Source organism: Ambystoma mexicanum, chromosome 13, assembly GCF_040938575.1.
Source record: "Ambystoma mexicanum isolate Mex_15411 chromosome 13, UKY_AmexF1_1, whole genome shotgun sequence".
NCBI lineage: Eukaryota > Metazoa > Chordata > Amphibia > Caudata > Ambystomatidae > Ambystoma > Ambystoma mexicanum.
Genome location: NC_090938.1, coordinates 645,843,941 through 645,863,146, shown reverse-complemented (window position 1 = coordinate 645,863,146; position 19,206 = coordinate 645,843,941).

Here is a 19,206-nt window from a genome sequence, read left to right as displayed (position 1 = left end):
AAGCCTAAAACACAAGTAACCCCAAGTCGTTTTCACACCTGAATTGCACACTCACACATCATACAGATATGGGCCTCGGGTGTCCAAGCCACCAAGGAAAACAGGGAACCCCATGCATTTCCGAAAAGAGGACACCCGTGGGAATCGGCAGAGGTATGATTTGGGCAAATCGGCCCAGAATTTACTACCCAGACACCCCCGCAAAGACCGAAATGTCGGGAAAAAATTTCATTTTCCGCACATTTCACTCGGCGCACCCATCGAAACACGCCGCCAACAACACATGGCCTACTGTCCCATGTTCCCACAGGTGTCCCGATGAAAACGTTACCTCACATGTGTGGGTGCACCTACCTGGGTGCCAAGGGGAAAGCCTAAAACATAAGTAACCCTAAGTCTGTTTTCAGACCAGAATTTCAGACTCTCTGCCGACCGTCACACCATACTGATATGTGCCCCGGGTGTCCAAGCCACCAAGGAAAACAGGGAACCCCATGTATTTCCGAAAAGTGGACACCCGTGGGAATCCGCAGAGGTATGATTTGCGCAAATCGGCCAAGAATTTATTACCCAGACACCCCCGCAAAGTCCGAAATGTGGGGGGAAAAACGCATTTTCCGCACATTTCGCTCGGCTCACCCATCGAAACACGCCCCCAACAACACATGGCCTACCGTCCCACGTTCCCACAGGTAGCCCGATGAAAACGGTACCTCACATGTGTGGGTGCACCTACCTTGGCGCCAAGGGGAAAGCCTAAAACATAAGTAACCCCAAGTCTGTTTTCAGACCAGAATTTCAGACTCTCTGCCGACCGGCAAACCATGCAGATATGGGCCTCAGGTGTCCAAGCCACCAAGGAAAACAGGGAACCCCATGTATTTCCGAAAAGAGGACACCCGTGGGAATCCGCAGAGGTATGATTTGCACAAATCGGCCCAGAATTTATTATCCAGACACCCCCGCAAAGTCTGAAATGTGGGGGGAAAAACACATTTTCCACACATTTCACTCGGCTCACCCATTGAAACACGCCCCCAACAACACATGGCCTACCGTCCCACGTTCCCACAGGTGTCCCGATGAAAACGGTACCTCACATGTGTGGGTGCACCTACCTTGGCGCCAAGGGAAAAGCCTAAAACACAAGTAACCCCAAGTCTGTTTTCAGTCCAGAATTTCAGACTCTCTGCCGACCGGCACACCATACAGATATGGGCCTCGGGTGTCCAAGCAACAAAGGAAAACAAGGAACCCCATGCATTTCTGAAAAGAGGACACCCGGTGGAATCCGCAGAGGTATGATTTGCGCAAATCGGCCAAGAATTTATTACCCAGACACCCCCGCAAAGTCCGAAATGTGGGGGGAAAAACGCATTTTCCGCACATTTCGCTCGGCTCACCCATCGAAACACGCCCCCAACAACACATGGCCTACCGTCCCACGTTCCCACAGGTAGCCCGATGAAAACGGTACCTCACATGTGTGGGTGCACCTACCTTGGTGCCAAGGGGAAAGCCTAAAACATAAGTAACCCCAAGTCTGTTTTCAGACCAGAATTTCAGACTCTCTGCCGACCGGCAAACCATGCAGATATGGGCCTCAGGTGTCCAAGCCACCAAGGAAAACAGGGCACCCCATGTATTTCCGAAAAGAGGACACCCGTGGGAATCCGCAGAGGTATGATTTGCACAAATCGGCCCAGAATTTATTATCCAGACACCCCCGCAAAGTCTGAAATGTGGGGGGAAAAACACATTTTCCACACATTTCACTCGGCTCACCCATTGAAACATGCCCCCAACAACACATGGCCTACCGTCCCGCGTTCCCACAGGTGTCCCGATCTAAACGGTACCTCACATGTGTGGGTGCACCTACCAGGGCGCCAAGGGGAAAGCCTAAAACACAAGTAACCCCAAGTCATTTTCACACCTGAATTGCACACTCTCACATCATACAGATATGGGCCCCGGGTGTCCAAGCCACCAAGGAAAACAGGGAACCCCATGCATTTCCGAAAAGTGGACACCCGTGGGAATCTGCAGAGGTATGATTTGCACAAATCGGCCAAGAATTTATTACCCAGACACCCCCGCAAAGTCCAAAATGTGGGGGGAAAAACGTATTTTCCGCACATTTCGCTCGGCTCACCCATCGAAACACGCCCCCAACAACACATGGCCTACCATCCCACGTTCCCACAGGTGTCCCGATGAAAACGGTACCTCACATGTGTGGGTGCACCTACCTTGGTGCCAAGGGGAAAGCCTAAAACACAATTAACCCCAAGTCTGTTTTCAGACCAGAATTTCAGACTCACTGCCGACCGGCACACCATACAGATATGGGCCTCGGGTGTCCAAGCCACCAAGGAAAACAGGGAACCCCATATATTTTCGAAAAGAGGACACCCGTGGGAATCCGCAGAGGTATGATTTGCACAAATCGACCCAGAATTTATTACCCAGACACCCCCGCAAAGCCTGAAATGTGGGGGAAAAAATATATTTTCCGCACATTTCACTCAGCGCACCCATTGAAACACGCCGCCAACAATACATGGCCTACCGTCCCGCGTTCCCACAGGTCCCGATGAAAACGGTACCTCACATGTGTGGGTGCACCTACCTGGGTGCCAAGGGGAAAGCCTAAAACACAAGTAACCCCAAGTCTGTTTTCAGACCAGAATTTCAGACTCTCTGCCGACCGGCACACCATACAGATATGGGCCTCGGGTGTCCAAGCCACCAAGGAAAACAGGGAACCCCATGTATTTCAGAAAAGAGGACACCCGTGGGAATCCGCAGAGGTATGATTTGCGCAAATCGGCCCAGAATTTATTACCCAGACAACCCCCAAAGTCCGAAATGTGGGGAAAAAACACATTTTCCGCACACTTCGCTCGGCTGACCCATCCAAACATGCCCCCAACAACACATGGCCTACAGTCCCGCATTCCCACAGGTGTTCCGATCTAAACGGTACCTCACATGTGTGGGTGCACCTACCAGGGCGCCAAGGGGAAAGCCTAAAACACAAGTAACCCCAAGTCGTTTTCACACCTGAATTGCACACTCTCACATCATACAGATATGGGCCTCCGGTGTCCAATCCACCAAGGAAACAGGGAACCCCATGCATTTCCGAAAAGAGGACTCCCGTGGGAATCGGCAGAGGTATGATTTGGGCAAATCGGCCCAGAATTTATTACCCAGACACCCCCGCAAAGTCCGAAATGTGGGGGAAAAAATGCATTTTCCGCACATTTCACTCGGCGCACCCATCGAAACACGCCGCCAACAACACATGGCCTACCGTCCCACGTTCCCACAGGTGTTCCAATGAAAACGGTACCTCACATGTGTGGGTGCACCAACCTTGGCGCCAAGGGGAAAGCCTAAAACACAATTAACCCCAAGTCTGTTTTCAGACCAGAATTTCAGACTCTCTGCCGACCGGCAGACCATACAGATATGGGCCTCAGGTGTCCAAGCCACCAAGGAAAACAGGGAACCCCATGTATTTCCGAAAAGAGGACACCCGTGGGAATCCGCAGAGGTATGATTTGCACAAATCGGCCCAGAATTTATTACCCAGACACCCCCGCAAAGTCTGAAATGTGGGGGAAAAAACACATTTTCTGCACATTTCACTCGGCTCACCCATTGAAACACGCCCCCAACAACACATCGCCTACCATCCCACATTCCCACAGGTGTCCCGATGAAAACGGTACCTCACATGTGTGGGTGCACCTACCTGGGTGCCAAGGGGAAAGCCTAAAACACAAGTAACCCCAAGTCTGTTTTCAGACCAGAATTTCAGACTCTCTGCCGACCGGCACACCATACAGATATGGGCCTCGGGTGTCCAAGCAACCAAGGAAAACAGGGAACCCCATGTATTTCAGAAAAGAGGACACCAGTGGGAATCCGCAGAGGTATGATTTGCGCAAATCGGCCAAGAATTTATTACCCAGACACCCCCGCAAAGTCCGAAATGTGGGGGGGAAAACGCATTTTCCGCACATTTCGCTCGGCTCACCCATCGAAACACGCCCCCAACAACACATGGCCTACCGTCCCACGTTCCCACAGGTGTCCCGATGAAAACGGTACCTCACATGTGTGGGTGCACCTACCTTGGCGCCAAGGGGAAAGCCTAAAACACAAGTAACCCCAAGTCTGTTTTCAGACCAGAATTTCAGACTCTATGCCGACCAGCACACCATACAGATATGGGCCTCGGGTGTCCAAGCCACCAAGGAAAACAAGGAACCCCATGCATTTCCGAAAAGAGGACACCCGGTGGAATCCGCAGAGGTATGATTTGCGCAAATCGGCCCAGAATTTATTACCCAGACAACCCCCAAAGTCAGAAATGTGGGGGAAAAAACGCATTTTCCGCACACTTCGCTCGGCTCACCCATCGAAACATGCCCCCAACAACACATGGCCTACCGCCCCGCGTTCCCACAGGTGTCCCGATCTAAACGGTACCTCACTTGTGTGGGTGCACCTACCAGGGCGCCAAGGGGAAAGCCTAAAACACAAGTAAACCCAAGTCTGTTTCCAGACCAGAATTTCAGACTCTCTGGCGACCGGCACACCATACAGATATTGGCCTCGGGTGTCCAAGCCACCAAGGAAAACAGGGAACCCCATGTATTTCCGAAAAGAGGACACCCGTGGGAATCCGCAGAGGTATGATTTGCGCAAATCGGCCCAGAATTTATTACCCAGACAACCCCCAAAGTCCGAAATGTGGGGAAAAAAACGCATTTTCTGCACACTTCGCTCGGCTCACCCATCGAAACATGCCCCCAACAACACATGGCCTACCGTCCCGCGTTCCCACAGGTGTCCCGATCTAAACGGTACCTCACATGTGTGGGTGCACCTACCAGGGCGCCAAGGGAAAAGCCTAAAACACAAGTAACCCCAAGTCGTTTTGACACCTGAATTTCACACTCTCACATCATACAGATATGGGCCTCGGGTGTCCAAGCCACCTAGGAAAACAGGGAACTCCATGCATTTCCGAAAAGCCGACACCCGTGGGAATCCGCAGAGGTATGATTTGCGCAAATCGGCCAATAATTTATTACCCAGACACCCCCGCAAAGTCCGAAATGTGGGGGGAAAAACGCATTTTCCGCACATTTCGCTCGGCTCACCCATCGAAACACGCCCCCAACAACACATGGCCTACCGTCCCACGTTCCCACATGTTTCCCGATGAAAACGGTACCTCACATGTGTGGGTGCACCTACCTTGGCGCCAAGGGGAAAGCCTAAAACACAAGTAACCCCAAGTCTGTTTTCAGACCAGAATTTCAGACTCTCTGCCGACCGGCAAACCATGCAGATATGGGCCTCGGGTGTCCAAGCCACCAAGGAAAAACAGGGAACCCCCTGTATTTCCAAAAAGAGGACACCCGTGGGAATCCGCAGAGGTATGATTTGCACAAATCGGCCCAGCATTTATTACCCAGACACCCCCGCAAAGTCTGAAATGTGGGGGAAAAAACACATTTTCCGCACATTTCACTCGGCTCACCCATTGAAACACGCCCCCAACAACACATGGCCTACCGTCCCACGTTCCCACAGGTGTCCCGATGAAAACGGTACCTCACATGTGTGGGTGCACCTACCTTGGCGCCAAGGGGAAAGCCTAAAACACAAGTAACCCCAAGTCTGTTTTCAGACCAGAATTTCAGACTCTCTGCCGACCGGCACCCCATACAGATATGCGCCTCGGGTGTCCAAGCAACCAAGGAAAATAAGGAACCCCATGCATTTCCGAAAAGAGGACACCCGGTGGAATCCGCAGAGGTATGATTTGCGCAAATCGGCCCAGAATTTATTACCCAGACAACCCCCAAAGTCAGAAATGTGGGGGAAAAAACGCATTTTCCGCACACTTCGCTCGGCTCACCCATCGAAACATGCCCCCAACAACACATGGCCTACCGTCCCGCGTTCCCACAGGTGTCCCGATCTAAACGGTACCTCACTTGTGTGGGTGCACCTACCAGGGCGCCAAGGGGAAAGCCTAAAACACAAGTAACCCCAAGTCTGTTTTCAGACCAGAATTTCAGACTCTCTGGCGACCGGCACACCATACAGATATTGGCCTCGGGTGTCCAAGCCACCAAGGAAAACAGGGAACCCCATGTATTTCCGAAAAGAGGAAACCCGTGGGAATCCGCAGAGGTATGATTTGCGCAAATCGGCCCAGAATTTATTACCCAGACAACCCCCAAAGTCCGAAATGTGGGGAACAAAACGCATTATCTGCACACTTCGCTCGGCTCACCCATCGAAACATGCCCCCAACAACACATGGCCTACCGTCCCACGTTCCCACAGGTGTCCCGATCTAAACGGTACCTCACATGTGTGGGTGCACCTACCAGGGCGCCAAGGGAAAAGCCTAAAACACAAGTAACCCCAAGTCATTTTCACACCTGAATTTCACACTCTCACATCATACAGATATGGGCCTCGGGTGTCCAAGCCACCAAGGAAAACAGGGAAACCCATGTATTTCCGAAAAGCCGACACCCGTGGGAATCCGCAGAGGTATGATTTGCGCAAATCGGCCAATAATTTATTACCCAGACACCCCCGCAAAGTCAGAAATGTGGGGGGAAAAACGCATTTTCCGCACATTTCGCTCGGCTCACCCATCGAAACACGCCCCAACAACACATGGCCTACCGTCCCACGTTCCCACACGTGTCCCGATGAAAACGGTACCTCACATGTGTGGGTGCACCTACCTTGGCGCCAAGGGGAAAGCCTAAAACACAAGTAACCCCAAGTCTGTTTTCAGACCAGAATTTCAGACTCTCTGCCGACCGGAAAACCATGCAGATATGGGCCTCGGGTGTCCAAGCCACCAAGGAAAACAGGGAACCCCATGTATTTCCGAAAAGAGGACACCCGTGGGAATCCGCAGAGGTATGATTTGCACAAATCGGCCCAGCATTTATTACCCAGACACCCCCGCAAAGTCTGAAATGTGGGGGAAAAAACACATTTTCCGCACATTTCACTCGGCTCACCCATTGAAACACGCCCCCAACAACACATGGCCTACCGTCCCACGTTCCCACAGGTGTCCCGATGAAAACGGTACCTCACATGTGTGGGTGCACCTACCTTGGCGCCAAGGGGAAAGCCTAAAACACAAGTAACCCCGTCTGTTTTCAGACCAGAATTTCAGACTCTCTGCCGACCGGCACCCCATACAGATATGGGCCTCGGGTGTCCAAGCAACCAAGGAAAATAAGGAACCCCATGCATTTCCGAAAAGAGGACACCCGGTGGAATCCGCAGAGGTATGATTTGCGCAAATCGACCCAGAATTTATTACCCAGACAACCCCCAAAGTCAGAAATGTGGGGGAAAAAACGCATTTTCCGCACACTTCACTCGGCTCACCCATCGGAACATGCCCCCAACAACACATGGCCTACCGTCCCGCGTTCCCACAGGTGTCCCGATCTAAACGGTACCTCACTTGTGTGGGTGCACCTACCAGGGCGCCAAGGGGAAAGCCTAAAACACAAGTAACCCCAAGTCGTTTTCTCACCTGAATTGCACACTCACACATCATACAGATATGGGCCTCGGGTGTCCAAGCCACCAAGGAAAACAGGGAACCCCATGCATTTCCGAAAAGAGGACACCCGTGGGAATCGGCAGAGGTATGATTTGGGCAAATCGGCCCAGAATTTACTACCCAGACACCCCCGCAAAGACCGAAATGTGGGGAAAAAATTTCATTTTCCGCACATTTCACTCGGCGCACCCATCGAAACACGCCGCCAACAACACATGGCCTACTGTCCCATGTTCCCACAGGTGTCCCGATGAAAACGTTACCTCACATGTGTGGGTGCACCTACCAAGGCGCCAAGGGGAAAGCCTAAAACACAAGTAACCCCAAGTCGTTTTCACACCTGAATTGCACACTCTCACATCATACAGATATGGACCTCGGGTGTCCAAGCCACCAAGGAAAACAGGGAACCCCATGCATTTCCGAAAAGAGGACACCCGTGGGAATCGGCAGAGGTATGATTTGGGCAAATCGGCCCAGAATTTATTACCCAGACACCCCCGCAAAGTCCGAAATGTGGGGAAAAAAAATCATTTTCCGCACATTTCACTCGGCGCACCCATCGAAACACGCCGCCAACAACACATGGCCTACCGTCCCACATTCCCACAGGTGTCCCGATGAAAACGTTACCTCACATGTGTGGGTGCACCTACCTGGGTGCCAAGGGGAAAGCCTAAAACACAAGTAACCCCAAGTCTGTTTTCAGACCAGAATTTCAGACTCTCTGCCGACCGGCACACCATACAGATATGGGCCTCAGGTGTCCAAGCCACCAAGTAAAACAGGGAACCCCATGTATTTCCGAAAAGAACACGCCCGTGGCAATACGCAGAGGTATGATTTGCACAAATCGACCCAGAATTTATTACCCAGACACCCCCGCAAATTCTGAAATGTGGGGTAAAAAACACATTTTCCGCACATTTCACTCGGCTCACCCATCGAAACACACCCCCATCAACATATGGCCTACCATCCCGCGTTCCCACAGGTATCCCGATCTAAACGGTACCTCACATGTGTGGGTGCACCTACCAGGGCACCAAGGAGAAAGCCTAAAAAACAAGTAACTCCAAGTCGTTTTCACACCTGAATTGCACACTCTCACATCATACAGATATGGGCCTCGGGTGTCCAAGTCACCAAGGAAAACAGGGAACCCCATACATTTCCGAAAAGAGGACACCCGTCGGAATCGGCAGAGGTATGATTTGGGCAAATCGGCTCAGAATTTATTACCCAGACACCCCCGCAAAGACCGAAATGTGGGGAAAAAATTTCATTTTCCGCACATTTCACTCGGCGCACCCATCGAAACACGCCGCCAACAACACATGGCCTACTGTCCCATGTTCCCACAGGTGTCCCGATGAAAACGTTACCTCACATGTGTGGGTGCACCTACCTGGGTGCCAAGGGGAAAGCCTAAAACATAAGTAACCCTAAGTCTGTTTTCAGACCAGAATTTCAGACTCTCTGCCGACCGTCACACCATACTGATATGTGCCCAGGGTGTCCAAGCCACCAAGGAAAACAGGGAACCCCATGATTTTCCGAAAAGTGGACACCCGTGGGAATCCGCAGAGGTATGATTTGCGCAAATCGGCCAAGAATTTATTACCCAGACACCCCCGCAAAGTCCGAAATGTGGGGGGAAAAACGCATTTTCCGCACATTTCGCTCGGCTCACCCATCGAAACACGCCCCCAACAACACATGGCCTACCGTCCCACGTTCCCACAGGTAGCCCGATGAAAACGGTACCTCACATGTGTGGGTGCACCTACCTTGGCGCCAAGGGGAAAGCCTAAAACATAAGTAACCCCAAGTCTGTTTTCAGACCAGAATTTCAGACTCTCTGCCGACCGGCACACCATACAGATATGGGCCTCGGGTGTCCAAGCCACCAAGGAAAACAGCGAACCCCATGCATTTCCGAAAAGTGGACACCCGTGGGAATCCGCAGAGGTATGATTTGCGCAAATCGGCCAAGAATTTATCACCCAGACACTCCGCAAAGTCCGAAATGTGGGGGAAAAAACACATTTTCCGCACATTTCACTCAGCGCACCCATCGAAACATGCCCCCAACAACACATGGCCTACCGTCCCATGTTCCCACAGGTGTCCCGATGAAAACGGTACCTCACATGTGTGGGTGCACCTACCTTGGCGCCAAGGGGAAAGCCTAAAACACAAGTAACCCCTAGTCTGTTTTCAGACCAGAATTTCAGACTCTCTGCCGACCGGCAAACCATGCAGATATGGGCCTCAGGTGTCCAAGCCACCAAGGAAAACAGGGAACCCCATGTATTTCCGAAAAGAGGACACCCGTGGGAATCCGCAGAGGTATGATTTGCACAAATCGGCCCAGAATTTATTACCCAGACACCCCCTCAAAGTCTGAAATGTGGGGGAAAAAACACATTTTCCACACATTTCACTCGGCTCACCCATTGAAACACGCCCCCAACAACACATGGCCTACCGTCCCACGTTCCCACAGGTGTCCCGATGAAAACGGTACCTCACATGTGTGGGTGCACCTACCTTGGCGCCAAGGGAAAAGCCTAAAACACTAGTAACCCCAAGTCTGTTTTCAGTCCAGAATTTCAGACTCTCTGCCGACCGGCACACCATACAGATATGGGCCTCGGGTGTCCAAGCAACAAAGGAAAACAAGGAACCCCATGCATTTCCGAAAAGAGGACACCCGGTGGAATCCGCAGAGGTATGATTTGCGCAAATCGGCCCAGAATTTATTACCCAGACAACCCCTAAAGTCAGAAATGTGGGGGAAAAACGCATTTTCCGCACACTTCGCTCGGCTCACCCATCGAAACATGCCCCCAACAACACATGGCCTACCGTCCCGCGTTCCCACAGGTGTCCCGATCTAAACGGTACCTCACATGTGTGGGTGCACCTACCAAGGCGCCAAGGGGAAAGCCTAAAACACAAGTAACCCCAAGTCGTTTTCACACCTGAATTGCACACTCTCACATCATACAGATATGGGCCTCGGGTGTCCAAGCCACCAAGGAAAACAGGGAACCCCATGCATTTCCGAAAAGAGGACACCCGTGGGAATCGGCAGAGGTATGATTTGGGCAAATCGGCCCAGAATTTACTACCCAGACACCCCCGCAAAGTCCGAAATGTGGGGAAAAAAATTCATTTTCCGCACATTTCACCCGGCGCACCCATCGAAACACGCCGCCAACAACACATGGCCTACCGTCCCATGTTCCCACAGGTGTCCCGATGAAAACGTTACCTCACATGTGTGGATGCACCTACCTGGGTGCCAAGGGGAAAGCCTAAAACACAATTAACCCCAAGTCTGTTTTCAGACCAGAATTTCAGACTCTCTGCCGACCGGCACACCATACAGATATGGGCCCCGGGTGTCCAAGCCACCAAGGAAAACAGGGAACCCCATGCATTTCCGAAAAGTGGACACCCGTGGGAATCCGCAGAGGTATGATTTGCGCAAATCGGCCAAGAATTTATTACCCAGACACTCCGCAAAGTCCGAAATGTGGGGGAAAAAACACATTTTCCGCACATTTCACTCAGCGCACCCATCGAAACACGCCCCCAACAACACATGGCCTACCGTCCCACGTTCCCACAGGTGTCCCGATGAAAACGGTACCTCACATGTGTGGGTGCACCTACCTTGGCGCCAAGGGGAAAGCCTAAAATACAAGTAACCCCAAGTCTGTTTTCAGACCAGAATTTCAGACTCTCTGCCGACCGGCAAACCATGCAGATATGGGCCTCGGGTGTCCAAGCCACCAAGGAAAACAGGGAACCCCATGTATTTCCGAAAAGAGGACACCCGTGGGAATCCGCAGAGGTATGATTTGCACAAATCGGCCCAGAATTTATTACCCAGACACCCCCGCAAAGTCTGAAATGTGGGGGAAAAAACACATTTTCCGCACATTTCACTCGGCTCACCCATTGAAACACGCCCCCAACAACACATGGCCTACTGTCCCACGTTCCCACAGGTGTCCCGATGAAAACGGTACCTCACATGTGTGGGTGCACCTACCTTGGCGCCAAGGGGAAAGCCTAAAACACAAGTAACCCCAAGTCTGTTTTCAGACCAGAATTTCAGACTCTCTGCCGACCGGAAAACCATGCAGATATGGGCCTCGGGTGTCCAAGCCACCAAGGAAAACAGGGAACCCCATGTATTTCCGAAAAGAGGACACCTGTGGGAATCCGCAGAGGTATGATTTGCACAAATCGGCCCAGCATTTATTACCCAGACACCCCCGCAAAGTCTGAAATGTGGGGGAAAAAACACATTTTCCGCACATTTCACTCGGCTCACCCATTGAAACACGCCCCCAACAACACATGGCCTACCGTCCCACGTTCCCACAGGTGTCCCGATGAAAACGGTACCTCACATGTGTGGGTGCACCTACCTTGGCGCCAAGGGGAAAGCCTAAAACACAAGTAACCCCGTCTGTTTTCAGACCAGAATTTCAGACTCTCTGCCGACCGGCACCCCATACAGATATGGGCCTCGGGTGTCCAAGCAACCAAGGAAAATAAGGAACCCCATGCATTTCCGAAAAGAGGACACCCGGTGGAATCCGCAGAGGTATGATTTGCGCAAATCGACCCAGAATTTATTACCCAGACAACCCCCAAAGTCAGAAATGTGGGGGAAAAAACGCATTTTCCGCACACTTCACTCGGCTCACCCATCGGAACATGCCCCCAACAACACATGGCCTACCGTCCCGCGTTCCCACAGGTGTCCCGATCTAAACGGTACCTCACTTGTGTGGGTGCACCTACCAGGGCGCCAAGGGGAAAGCCTAAAACACAAGTAACCCCAAGTCGTTTTCTCACCTGAATTGCACACTCACACATCATACAGATATGGGCCTCGGGTGTCCAAGCCACCAAGGAAAACAGGGAACCCCATGCATTTCCGAAAAGAGGACACCCGTGGGAATCGGCAGAGGTATGATTTGGGCAAATCGGCCCAGAATTTACTACCCAGACACCCCCGCAAAGACCGAAATGTGGGGAAAAAATTTCATTTTCCGCACATTTCACTCGGCGCACCCATCGAAACACGCCGCCAACAACACATGGCCTACTGTCCCATGTTCCCACAGGTGTCCCGATGAAAACGTTACCTCACATGTGTGGGTGCACCTACCAAGGCGCCAAGGGGAAAGCCTAAAACACAAGTAACCCCAAGTCGTTTTCACACCTGAATTGCACACTCTCACATCATACAGATATGGACCTCGGGTGTCCAAGCCACCAAGGAAAACAGGGAACCCCATGCATTTCCGAAAAGAGGACACCCGTGGGAATCGGCAGAGGTATGATTTGGGCAAATCGGCCCAGAATTTATTACCCAGACACCCCCGCAAAGTCCGAAATGTGGGGAAAAAAAATCATTTTCCGCACATTTCACTCGGCGCACCCATCGAAACACGCCGCCAACAACACATGGCCTACCGTCCCACATTCCCACAGGTGTCCCGATGAAAACGTTACCTCACATGTGTGGGTGCACCTACCTGGGTGCCAAGGGGAAAGCCTAAAACACAAGTAACCCCAAGTCTGTTTTCAGACCAGAATTTCAGACTCTCTGCCGACCGGCACACCATACAGATATGGGCCTCAGGTGTCCAAGCCACCAAGTAAAACAGGGAACCCCATGTATTTCCGAAAAGAACACGCCCGTGGCAATACGCAGAGGTATGATTTGCACAAATCGACCCAGAATTTATTACCCAGACACCCCCGCAAATTCTGAAATGTGGGGTAAAAAACACATTTTCCGCACATTTCACTCGGCTCACCCATCGAAACACACCCCCATCAACATATGGCCTACCATCCCGCGTTCCCACAGGTATCCCGATCTAAACGGTACCTCACATGTGTGGGTGCACCTACCAGGGCACCAAGGAGAAAGCCTAAAAAACAAGTAACTCCAAGTCGTTTTCACACCTGAATTGCACACTCTCACATCATACAGATATGGGCCTCGGGTGTCCAAGTCACCAAGGAAAACAGGGAACCCCATACATTTCCGAAAAGAGGACACCCGTCGGAATCGGCAGAGGTATGATTTGGGCAAATCGGCTCAGAATTTATTACCCAGACACCCCCGCAAAGACCGAAATGTGGGGAAAAAATTTCATTTTCCGCACATTTCACTCGGCGCACCCATCGAAACACGCCGCCAACAACACATGGCCTACTGTCCCATGTTCCCACAGGTGTCCCGATGAAAACGTTACCTCACATGTGTGGGTGCACCTACCTGGGTGCCAAGGGGAAAGCCTAAAACATAAGTAACCCTAAGTCTGTTTTCAGACCAGAATTTCAGACTCTCTGCCGACCGTCACACCATACTGATATGTGCCCAGGGTGTCCAAGCCACCAAGGAAAACAGGGAACCCCATGATTTTCCGAAAAGTGGACACCCGTGGGAATCCGCAGAGGTATGATTTGCGCAAATCGGCCAAGAATTTATTACCCAGACACCCCCGCAAAGTCCGAAATGTGGGGGGAAAAACGCATTTTCCGCACATTTCGCTCGGCTCACCCATCGAAACACGCCCCCAACAACACATGGCCTACCGTCCCACGTTCCCACAGGTAGCCCGATGAAAACGGTACCTCACATGTGTGGGTGCACCTACCTTGGCGCCAAGGGGAAAGCCTAAAACATAAGTAACCCCAAGTCTGTTTTCAGACCAGAATTTCAGACTCTCTGCCGACCGGCACACCATACAGATATGGGCCTCGGGTGTCCAAGCCACCAAGGAAAACAGCGAACCCCATGCATTTCCGAAAAGTGGACACCCGTGGGAATCCGCAGAGGTATGATTTGCGCAAATCGGCCAAGAATTTATCACCCAGACACTCCGCAAAGTCCGAAATGTGGGGGAAAAAACACATTTTCCGCACATTTCACTCAGCGCACCCATCGAAACATGCCCCCAACAACACATGGCCTACCGTCCCATGTTCCCACAGGTGTCCCGATGAAAACGGTACCTCACATGTGTGGGTGCACCTACCTTGGCGCCAAGGGGAAAGCCTAAAACACAAGTAACCCCTAGTCTGTTTTCAGACCAGAATTTCAGACTCTCTGCCGACCGGCAAACCATGCAGATATGGGCCTCAGGTGTCCAAGCCACCAAGGAAAACAGGGAACCCCATGTATTTCCGAAAAGAGGACACCCGTGGGAATCCGCAGAGGTATGATTTGCACAAATCGGCCCAGAATTTATTACCCAGACACCCCCTCAAAGTCTGAAATGTGGGGGAAAAAACACATTTTCCACACATTTCACTCGGCTCACCCATTGAAACACGCCCCCAACAACACATGGCCTACCGTCCCACGTTCCCACAGGTGTCCCGATGAAAACGGTACCTCACATGTGTGGGTGCACCTACCTTGGCGCCAAGGGAAAAGCCTAAAACACTAGTAACCCCAAGTCTGTTTTCAGTCCAGAATTTCAGACTCTCTGCCGACCGGCACACCATACAGATATGGGCCTCGGGTGTCCAAGCAACAAAGGAAAACAAGGAACCCCATGCATTTCCGAAAAGAGGACCCCCGGTGGAATCCGCAGAGGTATGATTTGCGCAAATCGGCCCAGAATTTATTACCCAGACAACCCCCAAAGTCAGAAATGTGGGGGAAAAACGCATTTTCCGCACACTTCGCTCGGCTCACCCATCGAAACATGCCCCCAACAACACATGGCCTACCGTCCCGCGTTCCCACAGGTGTCCCGATCTAAACGGTACCTCACATGTGTGGGTGCACCTACCAAGGCGCCAAGGGGAAAGCCTAAAACACAAGTAACCCCAAGTCGTTTTCACACCTGAATTGCACACTCTCACATCATACAGATATGGGCCTCGGGTGTCCAAGCCACCAAGGAAAACAGGGAACCCCATGCATTTCCGAAAAGAGGACACCCGTGGGAATCGGCAGAGGTATGATTTGGGCAAATCGGCCCAGAATTTACTACCCAGACACCCCCGCAAAGTCCGAAATGTGGGGAAAAAAATTCATTTTCCGCACATTTCACTCGGCGCACCCATCGAAACACGCCGCCAACAACACATGGCCTACCGTCCCATGTTCCCACAGGTGTCCCGATGAAAACGTTACCTCACATGTGTGGATGCACCTACCTGGGTGCCAAGGGGAAAGCCTAAAACACAATTAACCCCAAGTCTGTTTTCAGACCAGAATTTCAGACTCTCTGCCGACCGGCACACCATACAGATATGGGCCCCGGGTGTCCAAGCCACCAAGGAAAACAGGGAACCCCATGCATTTCCGAAAAGTGGACACCCGTGGGAATCCGCAGAGGTATGATTTGCGCAAATCGGCCAAGAATTTATTACCCAGACACTCCGCAAAGTCCGAAATGTGGGGGAAAAAACACATTTTCCGCACATTTCACTCAGCGCACCCATCGAAACACGCCCCCAACAACACATGGCCTACCGTCCCACGTTCCCACAGGTGTCCCGATGAAAACGGTACCTCACATGTGTGGGTGCACCTACCTTGGCGCCAAGGGGAAAGCCTAAAATACAAGTAACCCCAAGTCTGTTTTCAGACCAGAATTTCAGACTCTCTGCCGACCGGCAAACCATGCAGATATGGGCCTCGGGTGTCCAAGCCACCAAGGAAAACAGGGAACCCCATGTATTTCCGAAAAGAGGACACCCGTGGGAATCCGCAGAGGTATGATTTGCACAAATCGGCCCAGAATTTATTACCCAGACACCCCCGCAAAGTCTGAAATGTGGGGGAAAAAACACATTTTCCGCACATTTCACTCGGCTCACCCATTGAAACACGCCCCCAACAACACATGGCCTACTGTCCGACGTTCCCACAGGTGTCCCGATGAAAACGGTACCTCACATGTGTAGGTGCATCTACCTTGGCGCCAAGGGGAAAGCCTAAAACACAAGTAACCCCAAGTCTGTTTTCAGACCAAAATTTCAGACTCTCTGCTGTCCGGCACACCATACAGATATGGGCCTCGGGTGTCCAAGCAACCAAGGAAAACAAGGAACCCCATGCATTTCCGAAAAGAGGACACCCGGTGGAATCCGCAGAGGTATGATTTGCGCAAATCGGCCCAGAATTTATTACCCAGACAACCCCCAAAGTCAGAAATGTGGGGAAAAAAACGCATTTTCCGCACACTTCGCTCGGCTCACCCATCGAAACATACCCCCAACAACACATGGCCTACCGTCCCCCGTTCCCACAGGTGTCCCGATCTAAACGGTACCTCACATGTGTGGGTGCACCTACCAGGGCGCCAAGGGGAAAGCCTAAAACACAAGTAACCCCAAGTCATTTTCACACCTGAATTGCACACTCTCACATCATACAGATATGGGCCCCGGGTGTCCAAGCCACCAAGGAAAACAGGGAACCCCATGCATTTCCGAAAAGTGGACACCCGTGGGAATCCGCAGAGGTATGATTTGCACAAATCGGCCAAGAATTTATTACCCAGACACCCCCGCAAAGTCTAAAATGTGGGGGGAAAAACGCATTTTCTGCACATTTCGCTCGGCTCACCCATCGAAACATGCCCCCAACAACACATGGCCTACCATCCCACGTTCCCACAGGTGTCCCGATGAAAACGGTACCTCACATGTGTGGGTGCACCTACCTTGGTGCCAAGGGGAAAGCCTAAAACACAATTAACCCCAAGTCTGTTTTCAGACCAGAATTTCAGACTCACTGCCGACCGGCACACCATACAGATATGGGCCTCGGGTGTCCAAGCCACCAAGGAAAACAGGGAACCCCATATATTTTCAAAAAGAGGACACCCGTGGGAATCCGCAGAGGTATGATTTGCACAAATCGACCCAGAATTTATTACCCAGACACCCCCGCAAAGCCTGAAATGTGGGGGAAAAAATATATTTTCCGCACATTTCACTCAGCGCACCCATTGAAACACGCCGCCAACAACACATGGCCTACCGTCCCGCGTTCCCACAGGTGTCCCGATGAAAACGTTACCTCACATGTGTGGTTGCACCTACCTGGGCGCCAAGGGGAAAGCCTAAAACACAAGTAACCCCAAGTCTGTTTTCAGATCAGAATTTCAGACTCTCTGTCGACCGGCACACTGTTAGGGAGAATTCTCTGTTTAGGCTGAATTTCCCTACCTAGTGAGTCCCCCAGCAGCTTTGCTGGATTTCTGGGGTTTAATTTTTTCTCCTGCCAAGAGTGAGACTCTTTTACCCTCACTCTTGGACATGTTGAAGTGTGTTTTCTTGGTTAAACCTTGTGTTGAATGGGCTATGGGGTCTCTTACTCCATAGGGCCTCATGTATTTTTGTGATGTGGGTCACACAGCACCCTCTGTGCCGTGACCCAGGGGTGTCCTAGGGACTCCCCAACATAGACTCCATACCCTGGGACTGACTACTGTCTCCCAGGGCATGTAAAGTCACCAAAGACTTTGCTAGTCTTGAATCCTGAACAGAACCAGTACAAACCATCATATTGTGGACGTACTGGCTGGGGCAATTCGATTGCCCCAGGGTCTGTTAGTCGAGGGGGCACGTCTCCGTCCCCCCTGATCGAGTTTTGGCTGGTGGCAGTGGAAACTACTTTTTATATTCGACCGCGAATATTTCCCTATGGGATTTCCCATTGTTTTAGGCTAACACATTTAATTATTTATTTACGGTAGCCTTAAACATACCGCCGGTTTATATATTTATTTTTATAACTCCGGTTGGGACTTTTTGCCAAAACTTGATTCAAAAATGGCGTTGGTGTTCGCCTCTGTAACTCTGACCCAAAGTGGAGCCCTTTGTTCCACTTTTGGCGGGCTTCTCCACAGAAGCCCTCCAAAGTGGTGCCACTCTGTCTGGGGTACTTAGGAGGGGGGGAGGGGGATTTAGGCACCCTGGACTGAGTTACCTTGGTAACTCAAGTCGCACTCCGTCCTGATTGGCCCAAGTGGTGAGCCGCCCGGCTCACCACTTAGCATGTTTGAGTGACAGCTAGGCTGGGTGAATGGGGGTTTGCTGCATAAAAGCAGGGCTTTGGGGACTGGGACTTCAGAAGTCGCCACAGGACCAAGAATCCGACGAGGGAAGAGCTGAGCCGACCTGCTTCGACGACACCACCCGGTGGAGCCCTGCTGAACCGTCTCACCACTTTTTTTTCCCGACGACCGAGGAGAACTCTTAACGGAGTGGCTCCTTCCCTTGACTGGTGGGGACAACCAGTTTTCGCCTTCTTTCCGTTCTTTGAGGTATCTCGTGGCCGCCTTGCCTGTGCCAAGCACCCCGGCAACCGGAATACCACACTTTACCCCCATACCGCGAAAGTCGGTACCAACCCTTTAACCGGAGGACTCCGCGGCTGGTTTCTTCCCGGGCAGTGCAACGACCCTCTTCTTCTGCTCTTCAGCGAGAACTTCTTCTCCCCTGACCGACGTCGAGCCCTGCTGCCACTGCCTGGAACAACTGCCACCGCTGGAGGATCC